This window comes from Ursus americanus, chromosome 37, assembly GCF_024610735.1.
Source record: "Ursus americanus isolate L20-20 chromosome 37, mUrsAme1.1.p, whole genome shotgun sequence".
Classification (NCBI taxonomy): domain Eukaryota; kingdom Metazoa; phylum Chordata; class Mammalia; order Carnivora; family Ursidae; genus Ursus; species Ursus americanus.
Window position 1 is genome coordinate 7,454,403 of NC_142163.1, and position 17,883 is coordinate 7,472,285.

A 17,883-nucleotide genomic window follows, 5' to 3' on the forward strand; every position below is an offset into this window, starting at 1 on the left:
AATAATACTAAAGAGAATAACATACTTGGGAGTAAACTAAAAAAAAAAAAAATACTTAGGAATAAACTTAACTAAGGAAATAAAAGACTTACATACACCAATGAATAAAAGCAGACATGAATAAATGGAAAGACATCCCATGTTTAAGGATTTGAATAATTAATGTTGTTAAAATGTCCATACCATCTAAAGTGATGTATAGATTCAATGTAATACATATAAAAATTCCAATGCTATTTTTCTACAGAAATAGAAAAAGAATCTAAAATGAACAATTCAGGAAACAACAGATATTGGCAAGGATATGGAAAAAGGGGAACCCTCTATACCTTTGGTGGGAATGCAAACTTGTGCAACCACTCTGGAAAACAGTATGGAGGTTCCTCAAAAAGTTAAAATAGAGCTACCCTATGCAATTGCACTACTAGTATTTATCCAAAGAATACAAACATAGTGATTTGAAGGGGCACATGCACCCCAATGTTTATAGCAACAATGTCCAAAATAACTAAAATATGAAAAGAACCAGGATGTCCATTGGCAGATGAATGGAATGGATTAATTAATATTAATTAAATATAAATAAGACATATAGATATTAATTAATTAAATATAAAGAATAGATACATACAATGGAATATTACTCAGCCATCAAAAAGAATGAAATCTTGCCATTTCCAATGATATGGATGGAGCCAGAGGGTATTATGCTAAGCAAAATAAGTCAGTCAGAGAAAGACAAATACCAGATGATTTCACTCATATGTGGAATTTAAGAAAGAAAACTGATGAACATAGGGGAAGGAAAGGAAAAATAAACTGAAAATAGAGAGGCGAACCATAAAGGATGCTGAACTCTTTTTTTTTTTTAAGATTTTATTTATTTATTTGACAGAGAGAGACAGCCAGTGAGAGAGGGAACACAAGCAGGGGGAGTGGGAGAGGAAGAAGCAGGCTCATAGCAGAAGAGCCTGATGTGGGGCTCAATCCCAAAACGCCGGGATCACGCCCTGAGCCGAAGGCAGACGCTTAACCGCTGTGCCACCCAGGCGCCCCAAGGATGTTGAACTCTAAGAAACAAACTGAGGTTGCTGGAGAAGAGGTGGGTGGGAGGAAGGGATAATTAGTGATGGGCTTTAAGGAGGGCACTTGATGTAACAAGCTCTGGGTGTTATATGTAACTGATAAATCACTAAATTATACCCCTGAAACTAATAATACAGTATATGTTAACTAAGCTGAATTTAGATAAAGAATTTAAAAAGAGGAATAGAAAAACAATCTTAAAATGTATATGGAACCACAAAAGACCCCACATAGCCAAAGCAATTTTGAGCAAGAAAAACAGAGCTAGAGACATCACACTTCCTAATTTCAAGTAAGATACAAAGCTACAGTAATCAAACCAGTGTGATACAGTAATTAAACACAGACATATAGACCAATAGAACAGAATAGAACCCAGAAGTAAACTTACACATATATGGTCAACTAGCATTTGACAAGAGTGCTAAGAACAGACAGTGGGAAGTGAATAATTCCTTCAATAAATGGTACTGGGAAAATGGGTACCCACATGCAAAGAATTAAATTGGATCCTATATCATACCATACACAAAATCAGCTCCAAATGGATTACAGATCTAAATATGATGTGTGAAACACTCCTGGAAGAAAACATAAGGAAAATCTTCCAGGAATGGGCTTTGGTAATGATTTCTTAGATGTGACACAAAAAGTTCAAGCAACAAAAGTAAAAATAGAGAAGTGGATTATGTCAAACCAAAATCTTCTGCACACCAAAGGAAATAATCAACAAAATAAAAGGGCAACCTATGGAATGGGATAAAATATTTGAAAACTATGTATCTGATAAAGGGTTAATATCTAAAATATATAAGGAACTTCCACAACTCAATAACAAAAACAAAAACAAAAACAAAAAACCCAATTTGAAAATCGTCAAAGAATCTGAATATACATGTTACCAGAGAAGACAAACAAATGGCTAATAATAGATGTATGAAAAGGTGTTCAACAACATCAATCATTAAGGAAATTCAAATCAAAACCACAATGAAATAACCCCTCACTTCTTTTAGGATGGCTTTTCTCAAGAAAACAAAAGATACAAGTGTTAGTAAGAATGTGAAGTCTTGTACACTGTTAGTGGGAATATAAATTGGTACAACCATTATGGAAAACAGTATAGAGTTTCCTCAAGAAAACTAAAAATAGAAATATCATATGATCTGGCACCCCATTTCTAGGTATGTATCCAGAGGATTTGAAATCAGAATCTTGAGGGATATTTGCACACTCAGGTTATTGGAGCATTATTTATAATAGCCAAGACATGGAAACAACCTAGATGTCCATCAAAAGATGACTAGATAAAGAAAATGTGGCATATACATGCAACAGAATATTACTCAGCCTTTACAAAGAAGGAACTCTTGCCATTTGTAACATGAGTGAACCTGGAGGATGTTACACTAAGCGAAATAAGTCAGACACAAAAGGACAAATTCTACATGATACCATTTATATGATGAACCTAAAATAGCCAAACTTATAGAAGCAGAATGTGGGGTGGTGGTTGGCAGGAGCCAAACAGAGGGAAAATGGGGCAGCATTAACCAAAAGGTACAAAGTTTCAGTTATACAGGATAAATAAGTCCTAAAAACCTACCAATCATGTCTAGAGTTAACAATATAATATTGTATACTTTAAAATTCGGTAAAAGGGTAGATCTTAAAGTTCTTATAGTAATAATAATTACAATAATAATAATAATAATACATAAGGGGATGGAAAGAAACTTTTGGGGGTGATGGATAGGTTTATGGCATGGATTGTGGTGATAGTTTCATGGGTGTGTTATACCTCCAACTTCATAATGCGCATTTATTAATTATGTATATGTTATATACCAAAATTTATTTTAATCAATTAATTAATAATAACAAATTTAATTTTTTTAAGATTTATTTATTTATGTGAGAGAGAGATTGAGTACAAGCATACAGAGGGAGAGGGAGAAGCAGACTCCCCGCTGAGCAGGGAGCCCGATCCCAGGATGCTGGGATCATGACCTTAGCTGAAGGCAGATGCTTAACCAACTGAACCACCCAGGTGCCCCTAAAAATATAAAGTTAAGAAGTTCTCCTTATTACAGATTTATTAGAGTCTTTATTCTGCTGTTAGTTCCTATGAAACCTCATTGTGATACAATACACAACTTATCAAGGTCTGTGGTATCAGAATCCTTTAGTCAGGCTCACTAAATACTAGTGCTCTGGAGGTATGCATACTGGGAATTGTCTATCCAACTTGTTTCCTCTACTCTCTCCTACTGCCCTCCACTCCCCACAGCTACAACCACATCTTCATTTTTCTGAGTTGCCACCTTAGCCAGGTAAGTGAAATCGCTTCCTCCATAATGTCACCGTGTGTTTTGCCTGAAGAGACACCACAGCATTCCTGGGTGAAATAGTGCTGGGTTTCCACTGGGCTTTCACTGGGCTTCCACTGGGCTTCCATCCAAACTCTGACATTTAACAGCTGTGTGATCTTTGGCAAGTTACTAAATATCACTATACTTTGCTTTCCCTATGTTGAATATTTTCTACACATCAAGTGACAACCTAAGTGTTCAACTTTTATTATCTCATTTAGTCCACTCAACAATTTTGTGGAAATAATAACATTATTATTATTATTATTATTATTATTACTATTATTACCATTTTGTAGATTAAAAACAGAACTCATAAAGGTGAAATAATTTGCCCACTCTTATACAGTTAATGTGTTAGAGCTAGGATAAAGCCTGACTTACAGAGATATCTTGGGATCAAATGACTTATTAATGTGACTCTTTAAGCTCACTCTTTGGGATGCAGGAAGCATATAATTAGAAGACTGTTTTGGTTAACTAAGAATGCTATCAGAGATGCCCGTTATGACATCCATATCTGCCAAAGATGAAGTAACAAGGACGTGATTTACCTTTCCACCTGAAACCAAGAGCAAACAAGATATAGTAAACATTTTTTAATTCAATATCAGACAATGAAGGATAGTTATCCTTGAGAGATTGGAACAAACTAGGTATACTCTATGAATCCCTCAATTCACTGCTTGAAAGACTTTTCAGGCAAGGGGAACCCAAGCAGACCTTAATGGTTTCCCTAAATTGACAAGATAGAGCTGAGAGCCCAGAGAGACTAAGGCAGCTGGAGTTTGCATGATAGTGTACGAAAGAGAGGGGTTTTCACAGAGAGAAGTTCATAGACTTACATAGGGTCCCCTTCAAGCATTCATAAAAATACTGATCAACACCTGCATGTAAATAACCTCAGAGAGGGGAAAACGTCTGAAAAATACCCAGCACTCACATACAGCTAGCAATTATGCTTATTCCCACTAGCTGGAGTGGAAGTTTATGACTCATGGACCATTGCTTAGACTATTCAGGAATGTTTTGTCTAAGTAGTGGTGAATAGTAAGTGATAGATGGAGCACTATTCCTGACTCACCTAACAAGTTATAGAATTAAGACCTGAAATGAATAAAGTGTTTCCAAATAACTGCATCCAGAATAATGTTCAAAAATATTTACAGGAATACAAAAAATATCTGACACCCAACAAGGTTCCATATCAATGACTTCAGTGCTTACTTTAAAATTAGAAAAAGAGGAAATTACACACAAAGTAAGCAGAAGAAAGTAAATGTTAAATACCAGATAAGAACAATGAAATAAAGATATTAAAAATAGAGAAAAATCAATGACACCAAAAGCTAGTTTTTATTGAGAAGATCAATGACGTTGGCAAGCCAATTCAGACTGATCAAGAAAAAGAGAGAAAAAGCAAATTACCAATATCAGAAATGAGAGAGGGGCCAACACTACAAATTATGCCAATAGTATACTACTTTGATTATAATTGGCATATAGATACACAAGTAGATCAACGGAAGATAACATAATCCAAAAATAGATCCACATGCATATGGACAACTTATGTTTAACAAAAGTGCAAAATAAATTTAGTAGAAGAAAAGATAGACTTTTCAACAAATATTGTTGGAAAAACTGGGCATCCGTATGCAAAATAATAATAAAACAAAAGAATAAAAATAAAATACTTTGATCCATGTCACTCACTATATACAAAAACTAACTCAAGGAGAGATATAGATCTAAATTGGAGCTAATATAATGTTACATGTCAATTACATCTCAATAAAAAATGATATAAGAAAAAAAATAATAAAACCTAAAACTAAAGCATCTATAAGTGAACATAAAAAAATTTGTGAATTTGCATTAAGCAAATATGGTGGGTTTTTAAAGATTTATTTATTTGAAAGAGAGAGTATGGGGGGGAAGGTGCAGAGGAAAAGGGAGAAAAGCAGACTCTGCACTGAGCATGGAACCCAACCTGTGGCTTGAGCCCAGGACCCTGAGATCATGACCTGAGCCAAAACCAAGAGTCAGACAGACACACAACTGACTGAGCCACCCAGGCACCCCTAAGCAAATATATTTTTAATTTTTATTTTATTTTGAATTGTTCTTCCTATTTACATATATTTTAATTTTTTTAAATTTGAGTATAGTTGACACACAATGTTACATTAGTTTCAGGTGTACAGCTTAGTGATTTGACAAATTTATACATTACATTGTGTCCACCACAAACATAGCTACAATTTGTCTCATTACATCACTATTACAACATCATTGACTGTATTCCTTATGCTCTGTTTATTTCCTTGACTCTCTCATTCCGTAACGAGAGGCCTGTTTTGTTTTGTTTTTGTTTTTGTTTTTTTGAGAATGAGAGAGAGAGTGTGCGTGAATGCAGGGGTGGAGGGGAGAGGGAGAGAGGGAATCCCAAGCAGGCTCCATGCTCAGTGCAGATTATGACATGAGCTGAGATCAAGAGTCAGATGCTCAACGAACTGAGTCACCCAGGAGCCTCAACGCCTGTTTTTTAGATACGATATCAAAAGTATATTTCATAAAATCGCAAATTGATAAATTGTTGTTATCAAAATTAGCAGCTCTTGCTCTCCTAAATATACTATTAAGAATGAAGACAAGTTAAAGACTGAGGCATACAGTTTTAAAGCATACAACTAACAAAGAACATGTATCCAGAAGTTATGAAGAACACTCAGGACTCAACAACAAAAAGACAAAACCTCAATTTTTAAATGGACAAAAATGTTAACAGATAATTCACCAAAGAACATAAAAGATGACAAACAAGCATGAAAAAACATGCTTACCTAGGAAGTCATTAGGAAAATACAAATTAAAAACACAGTGTGATACCACTACACATTTACTGAAATGGCTAAAAATGTTAAAGAATATGGAGACTATTAAACGATTTTATATTATGGCCAAGGGGAATTTATTCAAGGTTAGTTCAACATATGAAAATCAATTGATATAATAAAACATTTAATAGAATAAAGAGGGAAAACCACATGATTACCTCAACTGATGCAAGAAAGCAATTAACAGTATTTAATACCATTCATGATAAAAATATATAGCAAGATAGCAATAGAAGAAAACTTATACAGCATATTACAGGCCATATATGAAAAACCCACAACCAACATCATATTAAGTAATTAAAGACTGAATGCTTTTCCCCTAAAATCAGGAACAAGACAAAGATGTCCACTTTTGCCACTTTTATTCAATGCAGTGTTGGAAGTTCAAGCCAGAACAATTAGTCCAAAAAAAGAAAAAAAAAAGAGAGAGAGAGAGAAAGAAAAAGAAAGGCATCCAAATTGGAAAGAAAGAAGGAAAGTATGTCTGCTCACACATGACATGGTCTTACATGTAAAAAACCCTAAAGATACCTTAAAAAAAAAAAACTATAGGAACTAATAAATGAGTTCAGCAAAGTTCAGGAGACAAGATCAAATGAGAAAGTAGTGGTGTTTCTATACACTAACAATCAATAATCTGAAAAGGAAATTAAGAAAACATTACATTGGGGCACCTGGGTGGCTCAGTCAGTTAAGCATCTAACTCTCAATTTCAGCTCTGGTTATGATCTCAGGGTTGTGAGATCAAGTCAAATGTTGGGCTGGGTATGGAACAGCCTGCTTAAGATTCTCTCTCGCTCTCTAAATAAAAAAAGAAAAGAAAACAATTCCATTTACAATAGCATCAAAAAGAATAAAATACTTAGAAATAAACTTAACCAAGGAGGTGAAAGATTTGTACAGTGAATATTATAAAATATTGCTGAAAGGAATTAAAGACATAAATAAGTGGAAAGATGTCATATGTTCATGGATTATATTATTTAATATTGTTAAGATGTCACTACTACCCAAAGTAATAGCATTTACTATTATAACTATGCAATCACTATCAAAATCCCAATGACATTTTATTAAAATATAATTAACTTACAGTTTTACATGTTTTATATTAGTTTCAAGTGTAGAACATAGTGATTCAACAATTATATACATTACTCAGTGCTCACCATGATAAGTGTGCTCTTAATCCCCTTGATCTATTTCACCCATCCTCCCACCCACCTCTCCTTTGGAAACCATGAGTTTGTTCTCTATATTTGAGTCTGGATTTTTTTGTCTCTTATTTTCTTGGTTCATTTACTTTGCTTCTTAAGTCCCACATAGGAGTAAAATCATATGATATTTGTCTTCCTCTGACTTATTTCACTTAGCAATATTCCCTTGGGTTCTTCCATGTTATTGCAATGGCAAGATCTCATTTTTTATAGCTGAGTAATATTCCATCACACACACACACAGACACACATATATACACATCTTCTTTGTCTATTCATTTATGGATACACATGGGTTGCTTCCATATTTTGGCTATTGTAAATGATGGTGAAATAAACATAGCGGTTAATGTATCTTTTCAACTTTTCATCTTCTTTGGGCAATTAGGCAGTAGTGGAATTGCCAGTTCATATGATAATTCTACTTTTAATTTTTTAAGAAATCTCCATACTGTACTCCACAGTGCCTGCATAAATTTGCATTCTCACCAACAGTGAACAATGACATTGTTTGAAGAAAGAGAAAAACCCATTGTGAAATTCATATGGAATCACAAGGAAGCCTGGATAGACAAAACAATCTTGAAAAAAAATATTAAAGGTCTCATACTTCTTGATTTCAAAACTGACTACGAAGCTACATTAATCAAAACAATGTGGTATTGGCATAAAGACAGGCAAATGGAATAGAATAGAGACCCCAGGAATAAACTCACACCTAGACAGTTAAAAGATCTTTAACCATAGAGAGTCCAAAAAGATTCAAAGAGGAAAGGAAAGTCTTTCAACAGATGGTGCTGAGAAAACTGGATATTCACATGCAAAATAATGAAGGTCAATCAAAATGTATCAAAGACCTAAATATGTGAGTTAAAAACTATGAAAATCTTAAAAGCAAACATAGAGAGAAAGCTTCATGACCTTGGATGTGACAATGATATCTTGCATATGACACCATAAGCACAGGCAACTGAAAGAAAAAAAATCAATAAATTGATTTCCTCAAAATTAACTTTGTGTGTTGAAGGACACTATCAACACACAGAAAAAGCAACCCAAAGGATGGGAGAAAATGCTTGCAAAGTGTCTGCATTCAGCTCAGGTCATGATCCCAGGGCCCTGGAATCGAGTCCCACATCAGGCTCCCTTCTCAGCAGGGAGCCTGTTTCTCCCTCTCTCTTGCCTGTCACTCCCCTAGCTTGTTCTCTTTCTCTCTCTCTGTAAAATAAATAAATAAAATCTTAAAAAAAAAAAAGCTAAGTGAAATAAACCAGTCACAAAAAGACAATATACATACAATATGATTCCACTTAGATGAAGTATCTAGAGTAGTCTAATTCTTAGAATATATAATGGTGTTTGCCAAGGGTGAGAGGGAGGGAAGAAAAAGTTAGTGTTTAATCTGTACAGATTTCAGTGTGGGAAGATGAAAATGGAAAATGTTGTGGTGATGGATAGTGGCTCTAATTGTACAAAAGTGTGAATATACTTAATGCCACTTACTATGGAATGAGCTGTGTCTTCCAAAATTCATATATTAGAACCCTAACCCCCAGTGTGATGGATTTGGGAGGTAATTCATAATTAGGTTTAAATGAGGTCATGATGATGGAGGTCCCTTGATGGAGGTAGTGTCCTTACAAGAAGAGGATAGACTAGAGCTCCCTCACTCTTTCTTTCTCTCCCTCTGCCATGTGAGGACGCTGCATGAAGGTGGCTGCAAACCAGGAAGAGCTCTCTTTGGGGAACTGGAGTGGCTGGCACCCTGATCTTGGACTTCCCAGTGTCCAGAACTGTGAAAAATAAATGTCAGTTGTTTAAGACACCCAGTCTATGGTATTCTGTTACAGTAGCCCAAGCAGACAAATACATCACTGAAATGCACACTTAAAAATAGTTAAAATGGTACACTTTGGTTTGTGTGTATTTTCCCACAATAAAAAATAAAATCAAAATATGTGAAGCACTTGGAATTCTGATGTACTTTTATAGACTGCTACTACCACTTTGGAAAATAATTTGCTGGTTTTTAAATAGTAAATCACACGCCTACCTTATGATCCAGTTATTCCATTTCTAGGTAGTTATCCAAGAAAAGAAGAAAGAATATGTCTTTATACACAAATATTCATAGCAGCTTTATTTTTAATAGACAAAAATGGGTAATAACCCAAAAGTCCATGAACAGGTGACTAGATAAACAAATCAAGATATTTTCATATGGCGAAATATTAATTGGCAATAAGCAGGAATGAATGATACATGCAATAATATGGATATATTTCAAAATAACTATTTTGAGAGAAAGAAGCCAGATCAAAAGAGAATATATGGCATAATCTTCCTTTTATTAAAACTGTAAAGATGAAATTAATCAATAGTGACAGAAAACAGGTAACCACTTGCCTGTAGAGGGGGCTGAATCCAGGGATAGAGGTATTATAATTAAGTAGAGAGAACCTTTTGAGGGTAATGGATATCTTCACTCTCTTGACTACAGTGATGGTTTCATTAGTGTATGCATAAGTCAAAATGAATACAGTTGTGCACTTTACATATGTTCAGTTTGTTGCATGTCAATTATACCCAAATAGACCTATTCAAATGTTACCAGAATCAAGTTCGTCTCTTTCTACTCACACTACTAGCTCCCATGCTGTTCCTCCAACCCACCAGGTAGTTTTGCTTCAGCCCTTTTGCATATGATTCACATGATTGATTTTTTTCAGATATTTACTCAAATCTCACCTTCTCAGTGAACCTCCTTATATATTTCCTATTCCAATTATAAGAAATCACCACAATCTTAGTGGCTTAAAGCATCACAAATGTATTCTCTTACAGTTCTAAAGGTCAGAAATCCAAAACAAGTCTTATGGGGGCTAAAGTCAAGGTGTCAGCAGGGCTCCAGGCGTGAGTCATCCCTTGCTTTTCCAGCTTCTTGAGGCTGCTTGGCTCTTGGCCACATCTCTCTAACCTCTGCTTCTGTCATCACATTGCTCCCGTCTCCCCCATTAGTCCTCTTTACCTCCATCTTACAAAAGGACCCTTGTGGCGGCATTAGGGCTGACCTGGAAAATTAAGGATAACTTCTTCATCTCAAGGTTTGCAGGGTCCTCTTTGCCACATAAAGTAACATACTCACAGTTTTAAGGCATTAAGAGGTAAACATTTTAGGGGACCATTATCCAGCCTCCAACACCTTCCTGTTCACCCTATCTGGAATTGTAATGTGTTCACAAACACTTCCTATATCCCCTACAATGTTTGATTTTCTCCTTGACGTTTTTTATATCAAAAACACCATGTATTTTACTTATATATTATGTGTCTTTTCCAGTAAACCCAAAACACCATGAAAGTGATGGTTTGTTTTGTCTTCTGCTGTATTTCTCAATGTCTGGAAAAGAGTGGTGTTCAATAAATGTCCACTGAATAAGACAATGACCCTCACACCCTAAGTGACCCTCACACATGCCTTGTTCTCATTTCCTCTGTTTACTCAGAATATCAGGGAGTGGGTACTCCTACTACTTAAAATCTATATGGTGACACTAGTCATTCATTCAGAGACTATTGAAGATTTCAAAAATGGGATAACCAAGCTGTACCTCAAATCATGATCCATAATACTAACATTATGAGGATAGTCATGTGATATCTTGAAAAATGCGAGGTCTGGTTCATTATGGTGCCATCCATTTCAGGATGCTGGAATTAACTCCAACTGTCAACCCAAATGCCTCCTCATACTCCTATGTGGCCAGAAGCTCTTAGAGGGCAAGACTCTTCCTTCCTCTTAAGAGTTCAATGAATACTTGATGAGTGGAATCAAATTCAATTGAATAAATCCCTTTGCTCATTATTCATTATAAGAGGAAGGAGTTTGTCTTAAATTTTTAATGCTGCCCTTTTAAATGGATTTAACATTTTATTAGAACTCTGAAGTTTTGTGAAATAAGAACCCTTGTGTTTCAAATGATGTCTTTGAATTTTTCCCTAACAGTTTGGACCATAGTATTGAGATTGAAGATAATATTTCTACCAAAAAATGATTTTAAAAAGGCTAGTAACCAAAGTTACTAGCTTTGACCAAGGATTTCAGAGAATATGTTCTCCTACCTTCATCAACGTCAAGTGCAAATTTATTAAAAAAAAAAAAAAAAAAAAAAAAGGCCTACTGGGGAAGGATACTGAAATGGAAGCAAAAGCAGATTTTCAGGATGACAAAATGGTATCTGAGGTTAAGTATCTATTGAGCACTTATATGTGCCAAGCCTTCTGCAAACCTCTGCACACATGATCTCTTTTTGCCATTAAGAAACCAGAGGTCTAGATCAGTAGGAGAAGGAAGGGAAGAATGAAGGGGGGTAAACAGAAGAGGGAATGAACCACGAGAGACCAAGGACTCTGGGAAACAAACTGAGGGTTTCAGAAGTGAGGGGGTGGGGGAATGGGATAGACCGGTGATGAGTATTAAGGAGGGCACGTATTGCATGGTGCACTGGGTGTTATACACAAACAATGAGTCATGGAACATTGCATCAAGAGCTGGGGATGTACTGTATGGTAATTAACGTAACATAATAAAAATTTTTAAAAATTAAATTAAAAAAAAAGAAAATAAACCAGAGGTTCAGAGTGGTGATGCAAGTGGCCTACTAGATCCCAAATCATGCTATTTCCATCTTCTCACAAAGATACCTTGGAAGACAGTGAAGGACTATGAATATGTTATATTAGTAGTGATAATGATGATGATGAAAATAATGATAAGTATGAACACAGTCCCCACATAGTTGCCCTCTTTTTTCCAGAGTCATGCCACTAAATCAATATTTCCTCTAGGTTTTTAACTTCTTATTCACTTATTTATTAATTCAGTCATTCAGTAGATAATTATTCCTCTACACAGTAACCTTCATGATGCACAGTATGAATTTTAACAGTCATCCGCCTAGAAAATCTACCCTCCCAGAAGAATTACTTTCAGAAGTAAGAACTCTGAACTAATATTCCTGTTAGGCCCTCCCATCACCTTTGATGTATTATCTCTACTCTTATTCCATGCACTACATATACTACTTCTTACTAGAATTCTAGAATTAATATGAAAGTAGAATGGTATCTACAAATCACTCATGAACAGGAAGATTGACCCTGTCCTTTCCTGTCTCCTCAGAATATCACTAATTATCAGTATTGGGAAATGTTAGGCTTAGTGGTAAGCTATTCCCAAACCCAGAAGCTCTGGGACAACCTGGGAGCATGACCATATAATCCACCTGCCTTCAGCTCCAGGCTTGTTTCATCACTTTCCTACCAACCATGTCCAATGGCCACCTCAAAACTAGCAGAAAGCACCATTTCTTCACTGCCAACCTTGCTCCTCTGTGAATCTGATCTTTCCAAAGATATCCAGAAACACACATAGTAATTGATCAGTGCTCACTATCCCCAATAGCCCCAGGAACAGGAAAGAGTTTCTGGTATAAGTAGATGGGAGAAGATAGGCTCAAGATATCAGGATCAGAAAATTATCAAGTCCAAGGAGATCATTCAGGTTGAAAAAGAGTCTCAAAGTCCTAAAGAACAAGATAGGGAAGAAAGGACAGGGCCTGACAGCCAAATTGCCTATTAGAAGGCAAATAAGGTCTTAGGATCTCTCATCAAAGGAAAGAGGAAATATTCCACTCCTTTCTCTTTCATACTACCTGAGGGAAGTGGTGAGCTTCATGTCAGGCACCACAAAACTGTGAAGAGCTTAGGGGACCCACAGGTGAGCCCCACACCTGTCTAAGACAGAGACAAGGAGTTCCCTGTCTCAAGACTCTAGGAAATTAAGGGGTGTTGCTTCAGGGCTGTCTCTCTGAGAGGTTCAGAGAGATCATGAGAGAAGCAAGGACTCTGGAGCCAGCCAGACCTTATTTCAAGTGTTGATTATTATACAAATTCAGACAAGATATCTGTTTCTCCATAGCTCAGTTCACTTTCTTCATTTGTTAAAAAGGGTACATTTTAGTACTTCATTCCCGACATACAGAAGTGCTTATTCTGAAAAAAGGTGGCAATTGAGGCTTCCCCATAAATGCAAAGAAGACTATGCTAACGCTGACAAAGACACTATTACAAGAAAGGAGTAATGCCAGAAATACTAGTTGAGAGCTAGTGTTTCAAATGGCAGGTTAAAGCCTGGTCCTTCCTGTGCATCTTTGTGTCCCTAGGTTCCATTCTTTGGATAAACCCCACCATCTGAGGAAACTGGGCACATTTCTGCTCCTGGTAGCCTGAGAACAACCAAGTTTAGTAAGAACACACATGGCAAATACAGATGCTACAAGACACTGAGTAGATGAGACCTTTCCTCCACCCATCACAGGCAGAGGAGTCCTCCTCGTTACTCACATGAAATAGCCTGTCCACACTTTCCAAGGTTTTTGACCAGTTGCTCTCCTCATCGACCCCCTCTGCCTTCCAAAAGCCCATCAGTTCTTCAAAGCCCAACCACCTCCACGAATATATGTTGGACTTTCCAGCCCTACAGCCTTACCTTTGATTTCTGAAAACATTGATGGTATACAACACATGCAGTGACAAGTGCATCCTGCCTCATAGAACCATTTAACTCTTCCATGGCCACTTCTTCTCTAATTAGATTTTTGTAACAAATTATATTGTTTCTGAGATGTTTCTGCTTTTTAAAGCAGAAAAACAGAGAAGAAAATAAAAATCACTTTAAACATGTCACCCCAAAATTATTACTAATACCCTCTTGTATTTTTCTCTGCTCTACATTTTCTGTGTTGGGGTGTGATTATCCAACTAATTCTCCACATAAACTTTATAGCATATTTGGTTTCTTTCTCATATGGTCTTTAGAACCTAGCATAGTGCTATATATCTAGCAATAAATCTTACTTACTATCAATATTAATAAAAATTCAGAGGCAAAAAATGTTGGTAAAAAGAGAGAAAGCCCTGGAATCAACCATTGGGTTCAAACCTCATTTTCTGACTCTGTGATCTTGAGTAATGTTAACTTAAATTTTCTGAGCCTAAGTATCTCCACTGGTAAAATGGAAGTAAGAATTTCTTCTTAATGTTTGTTGTTAAACTTAAAAGAAAAATAAATATACCCTATAGTAAGTGATCAGTAAATTGTTACACTAATGATAATTATTAATAATAAGGTTAATAGATGTTGAAATAATGAGAAAAATGAATGCCATGGAAATAATGAACCCAGAAAAATCCTTGAGCTATTACAATAGCTCCACTGTAGAATTTAATCTAACAGTTACACACAACCAAGAATACCCTAACAAAAATGTATATTTTATTTAGTGCCATAAAACGCCTGCTAGTTTTTCATTAGAAAGGACAAATAAGTTAGCAAATTATGCCCTTTAATCAGAGGAACTCTGTATAAATGTTTATAAGGAAAACTATATACAGCTGGAATTCCGTCCAAGAGTGTTAATATTCTAGAAATGTTGGTGAAGACTTAGTATATTTCATTTTAAGCCTCAGCACAAGTTCCAGCCAAGTCATCAACTCTCAAGCATTTATTTTTGGTCCTTTGCCTTGTACTAAAAGGCTCATGTCAGACACAGGGGGCTACTTTGCAGAAAACACCAACCACATCCACAATAAAACAACCAAATGGGCCAAGTGGTCAAAAGAAGACTTCTCAGAGGAAGTGGGTCTTAGAAGATGACCCAGATTTTACTAGAAATGATGGAAGATAAAGGCAACTGGCCTCCAAGAGAGCAAAGCACCTGAGACAGAGGACTGATAAGGTCCAACCCCAATGGGCTGGGGGCTCTGGAGGCAGGGATTCTCAGCCTTGGCAGCCAGTGGAGTCATCTGGAGGGAGAGAGCTCTAAAAATTCAGATGTCCAGACCATATCACAGACTCACTGAATCAGAAGTTTGGGCATAGGATCAAGGCATCAGTGTTTTATAAATATATCCAGGGAATTACCCCTTTCCTTGCTGAGGAGTGACTGGATTAACATATTATCACTGCCTTCAGCGTCCAACATCAAAAAAAACCTAGCCCTTGGGTTGCCCATGATGCTACACTGTGCTCAGTGAAGCAGTGCTGGTTCTGCCCGCAGTGGGGCCCATGACCACCTCCCACAGCACTGCTTGGCCTTATGGATATTGTCACACCACCATCCTAAGTGCTGCCCATCAGCCAGGACAGAGGTATGTCCACAGATCTGTGTTAGATTTCTACCAGATGCTTCCACATCTACAAGGGTCCAACTCTCTCCATCAGGCATAGTAGAAGTAACCCAACAGGTATCCTATGAACTGCAGTTAGGGTCAACAGTACCCAACAGTTACAATATAAGACCACCTTGAAGTGTCCCCACATGATCGCAAGGTCTGCATTCATTTGGGGAAGAATCAGTGGTCAGAACAGTGCCCACCAACGCATAACAGCCCATCTTCAACCTTCAACCTTCTGACAAGGTGTTAGGTCTCTTCCTCCTCTTTCTGGTCTTGGTAAGGAGGGTGCTTTGCTTACTGTCCCCATGGCCTCCCCACTCTACCAGGTGCCCAGGAACTTAGGGAGAGCCTGTGTTTGGGACTCAATAGATCATTAGTCATCACAGCCTAGAAAAGAGAATGTGCCTGGAGTGGACTCCCTCAGACCACACTCCTCCCTGCAGTCAGCTATGTTGGGGCATCCATCTGACTGGATAAAAGGAAGTGGTCACCCCCGCCCCCCCAGACAGAGGTCTGTCAAGCATACAGATGAGGTCCAAGTCCTGGCTCGTCCAGCTGGTGAAGGTACAGCAGAATGCTTTTAGATTCAGTTTACTGACACGGGCAGCACAGGGCAGATGTCAGTTCCCCATGTCCTTCTCCCTCACACTGTAATGGAAGGGGTGGATGGCTGAGAGTGAATGGAGATACCCCACTGAGGAGCCCATTAGGCTGCAGCTAAGTCTGCAGTTACACCCTGAGGGAGTGGGGATCCGAATCTGGGAGGTCATAAGAAGTCCTATGACAGCCTGCTGGGGGCAGGAATATGAGTGTGAGATGATCTCCAAGCAGTCACTCATGGGTCTCCTTCCTTCTGTGTTCCCAGGCCACAGGGCATCCTACCAAGACTCTAAGAATCTGTGATTCAAGACTTTGGCTACATGGTCTATGTGGATAGTGTGAGATCACTGGCACACCATGGCAGAGTCATCCCTATAAGGCCCACATAACCCCATGGAGCACCCCATCTGTTCCCCAGGAACAGTGCTTACCTCCTGCTGGCAGAAACCCTTGGCTGCCTGTCCTGCAAGGGGCAGAGATGTGCACCAGAAGGGAATGAACTCTGAGGGCCCGGAGATATAAGGTGCTGGTTCTGGTTCCAGTATAGAGGAGGGAATGGGAGAGGCAGTGACAGCAATGAGGGCTCTCATTCATCCAGACAGAGAGTTGAAGGGTGGCCTGAACAAGAGTGGGCAGCAGAGTAGATAGCCAGGCACAGATTCTGGAGATGTCTGGAGGCAGGGTGGGAGTGTGCCTCTTAGTCTTGGTGGCTTGTGGAGGAAATGGGAGACAAGGAGTCAGATCCATGCCCAGGCTTTCAGCTTGGGTGCTTCCATTATAACCAAGGGACTGCTGGTGGGAGCAAATTCCAGAAGTTCATGACTGGCTTAAACTTAGACCGTGTGCACTCAAGGTCAGGGGCCCTGAGAACAGTAGCTGGGGGTATGTGAACCAGAGCAGGATTTTGACATCCAAAGGCTCAGAAGCTACCCATTCAACTGGGATACACAGAGAGCCACAGTGCAGTGAGGTGAGGGTGGCAGAAGGGAACAAATAGACAAGGAACCAGAATTAAGATAGGGGAGCACAGGGCCTATGTGAGCAGACAGGAGAGGCACCTGAGCCAGGGGAGATGATGCCAGCAAGCTCAACTTTGAAGGAAAAAGAAAATGTATTCCATTAGTGGGATCAGGTGGAGTAGGGTATTTGAGGGACAGAGCAGCTGGTCAGAAGCCAGAAGGCTGGTGTGACACCACGTTGCGCTCAGGAACTCACGAGGGATGGTAGAGAAAGAGTAGAGAGATCTACACTGAAAGAACACACAGAACCAATTGCTGCTCAAAGGGAGTGGGCTCAATGTTCTCACCATTTGGCTGCCTAGTCTCTAGGCATCTCTGCTCCCCAGACAGGCAGGACTCATCATTTGGGGAGACATTACTTGCTCTTTATCAAAGCAGCAGTCAGTCATGCAGTGCTTTGGCTATGGGGACCCTGAGCCTGGAAATATTCTTAGGAAGGAAGTAATGC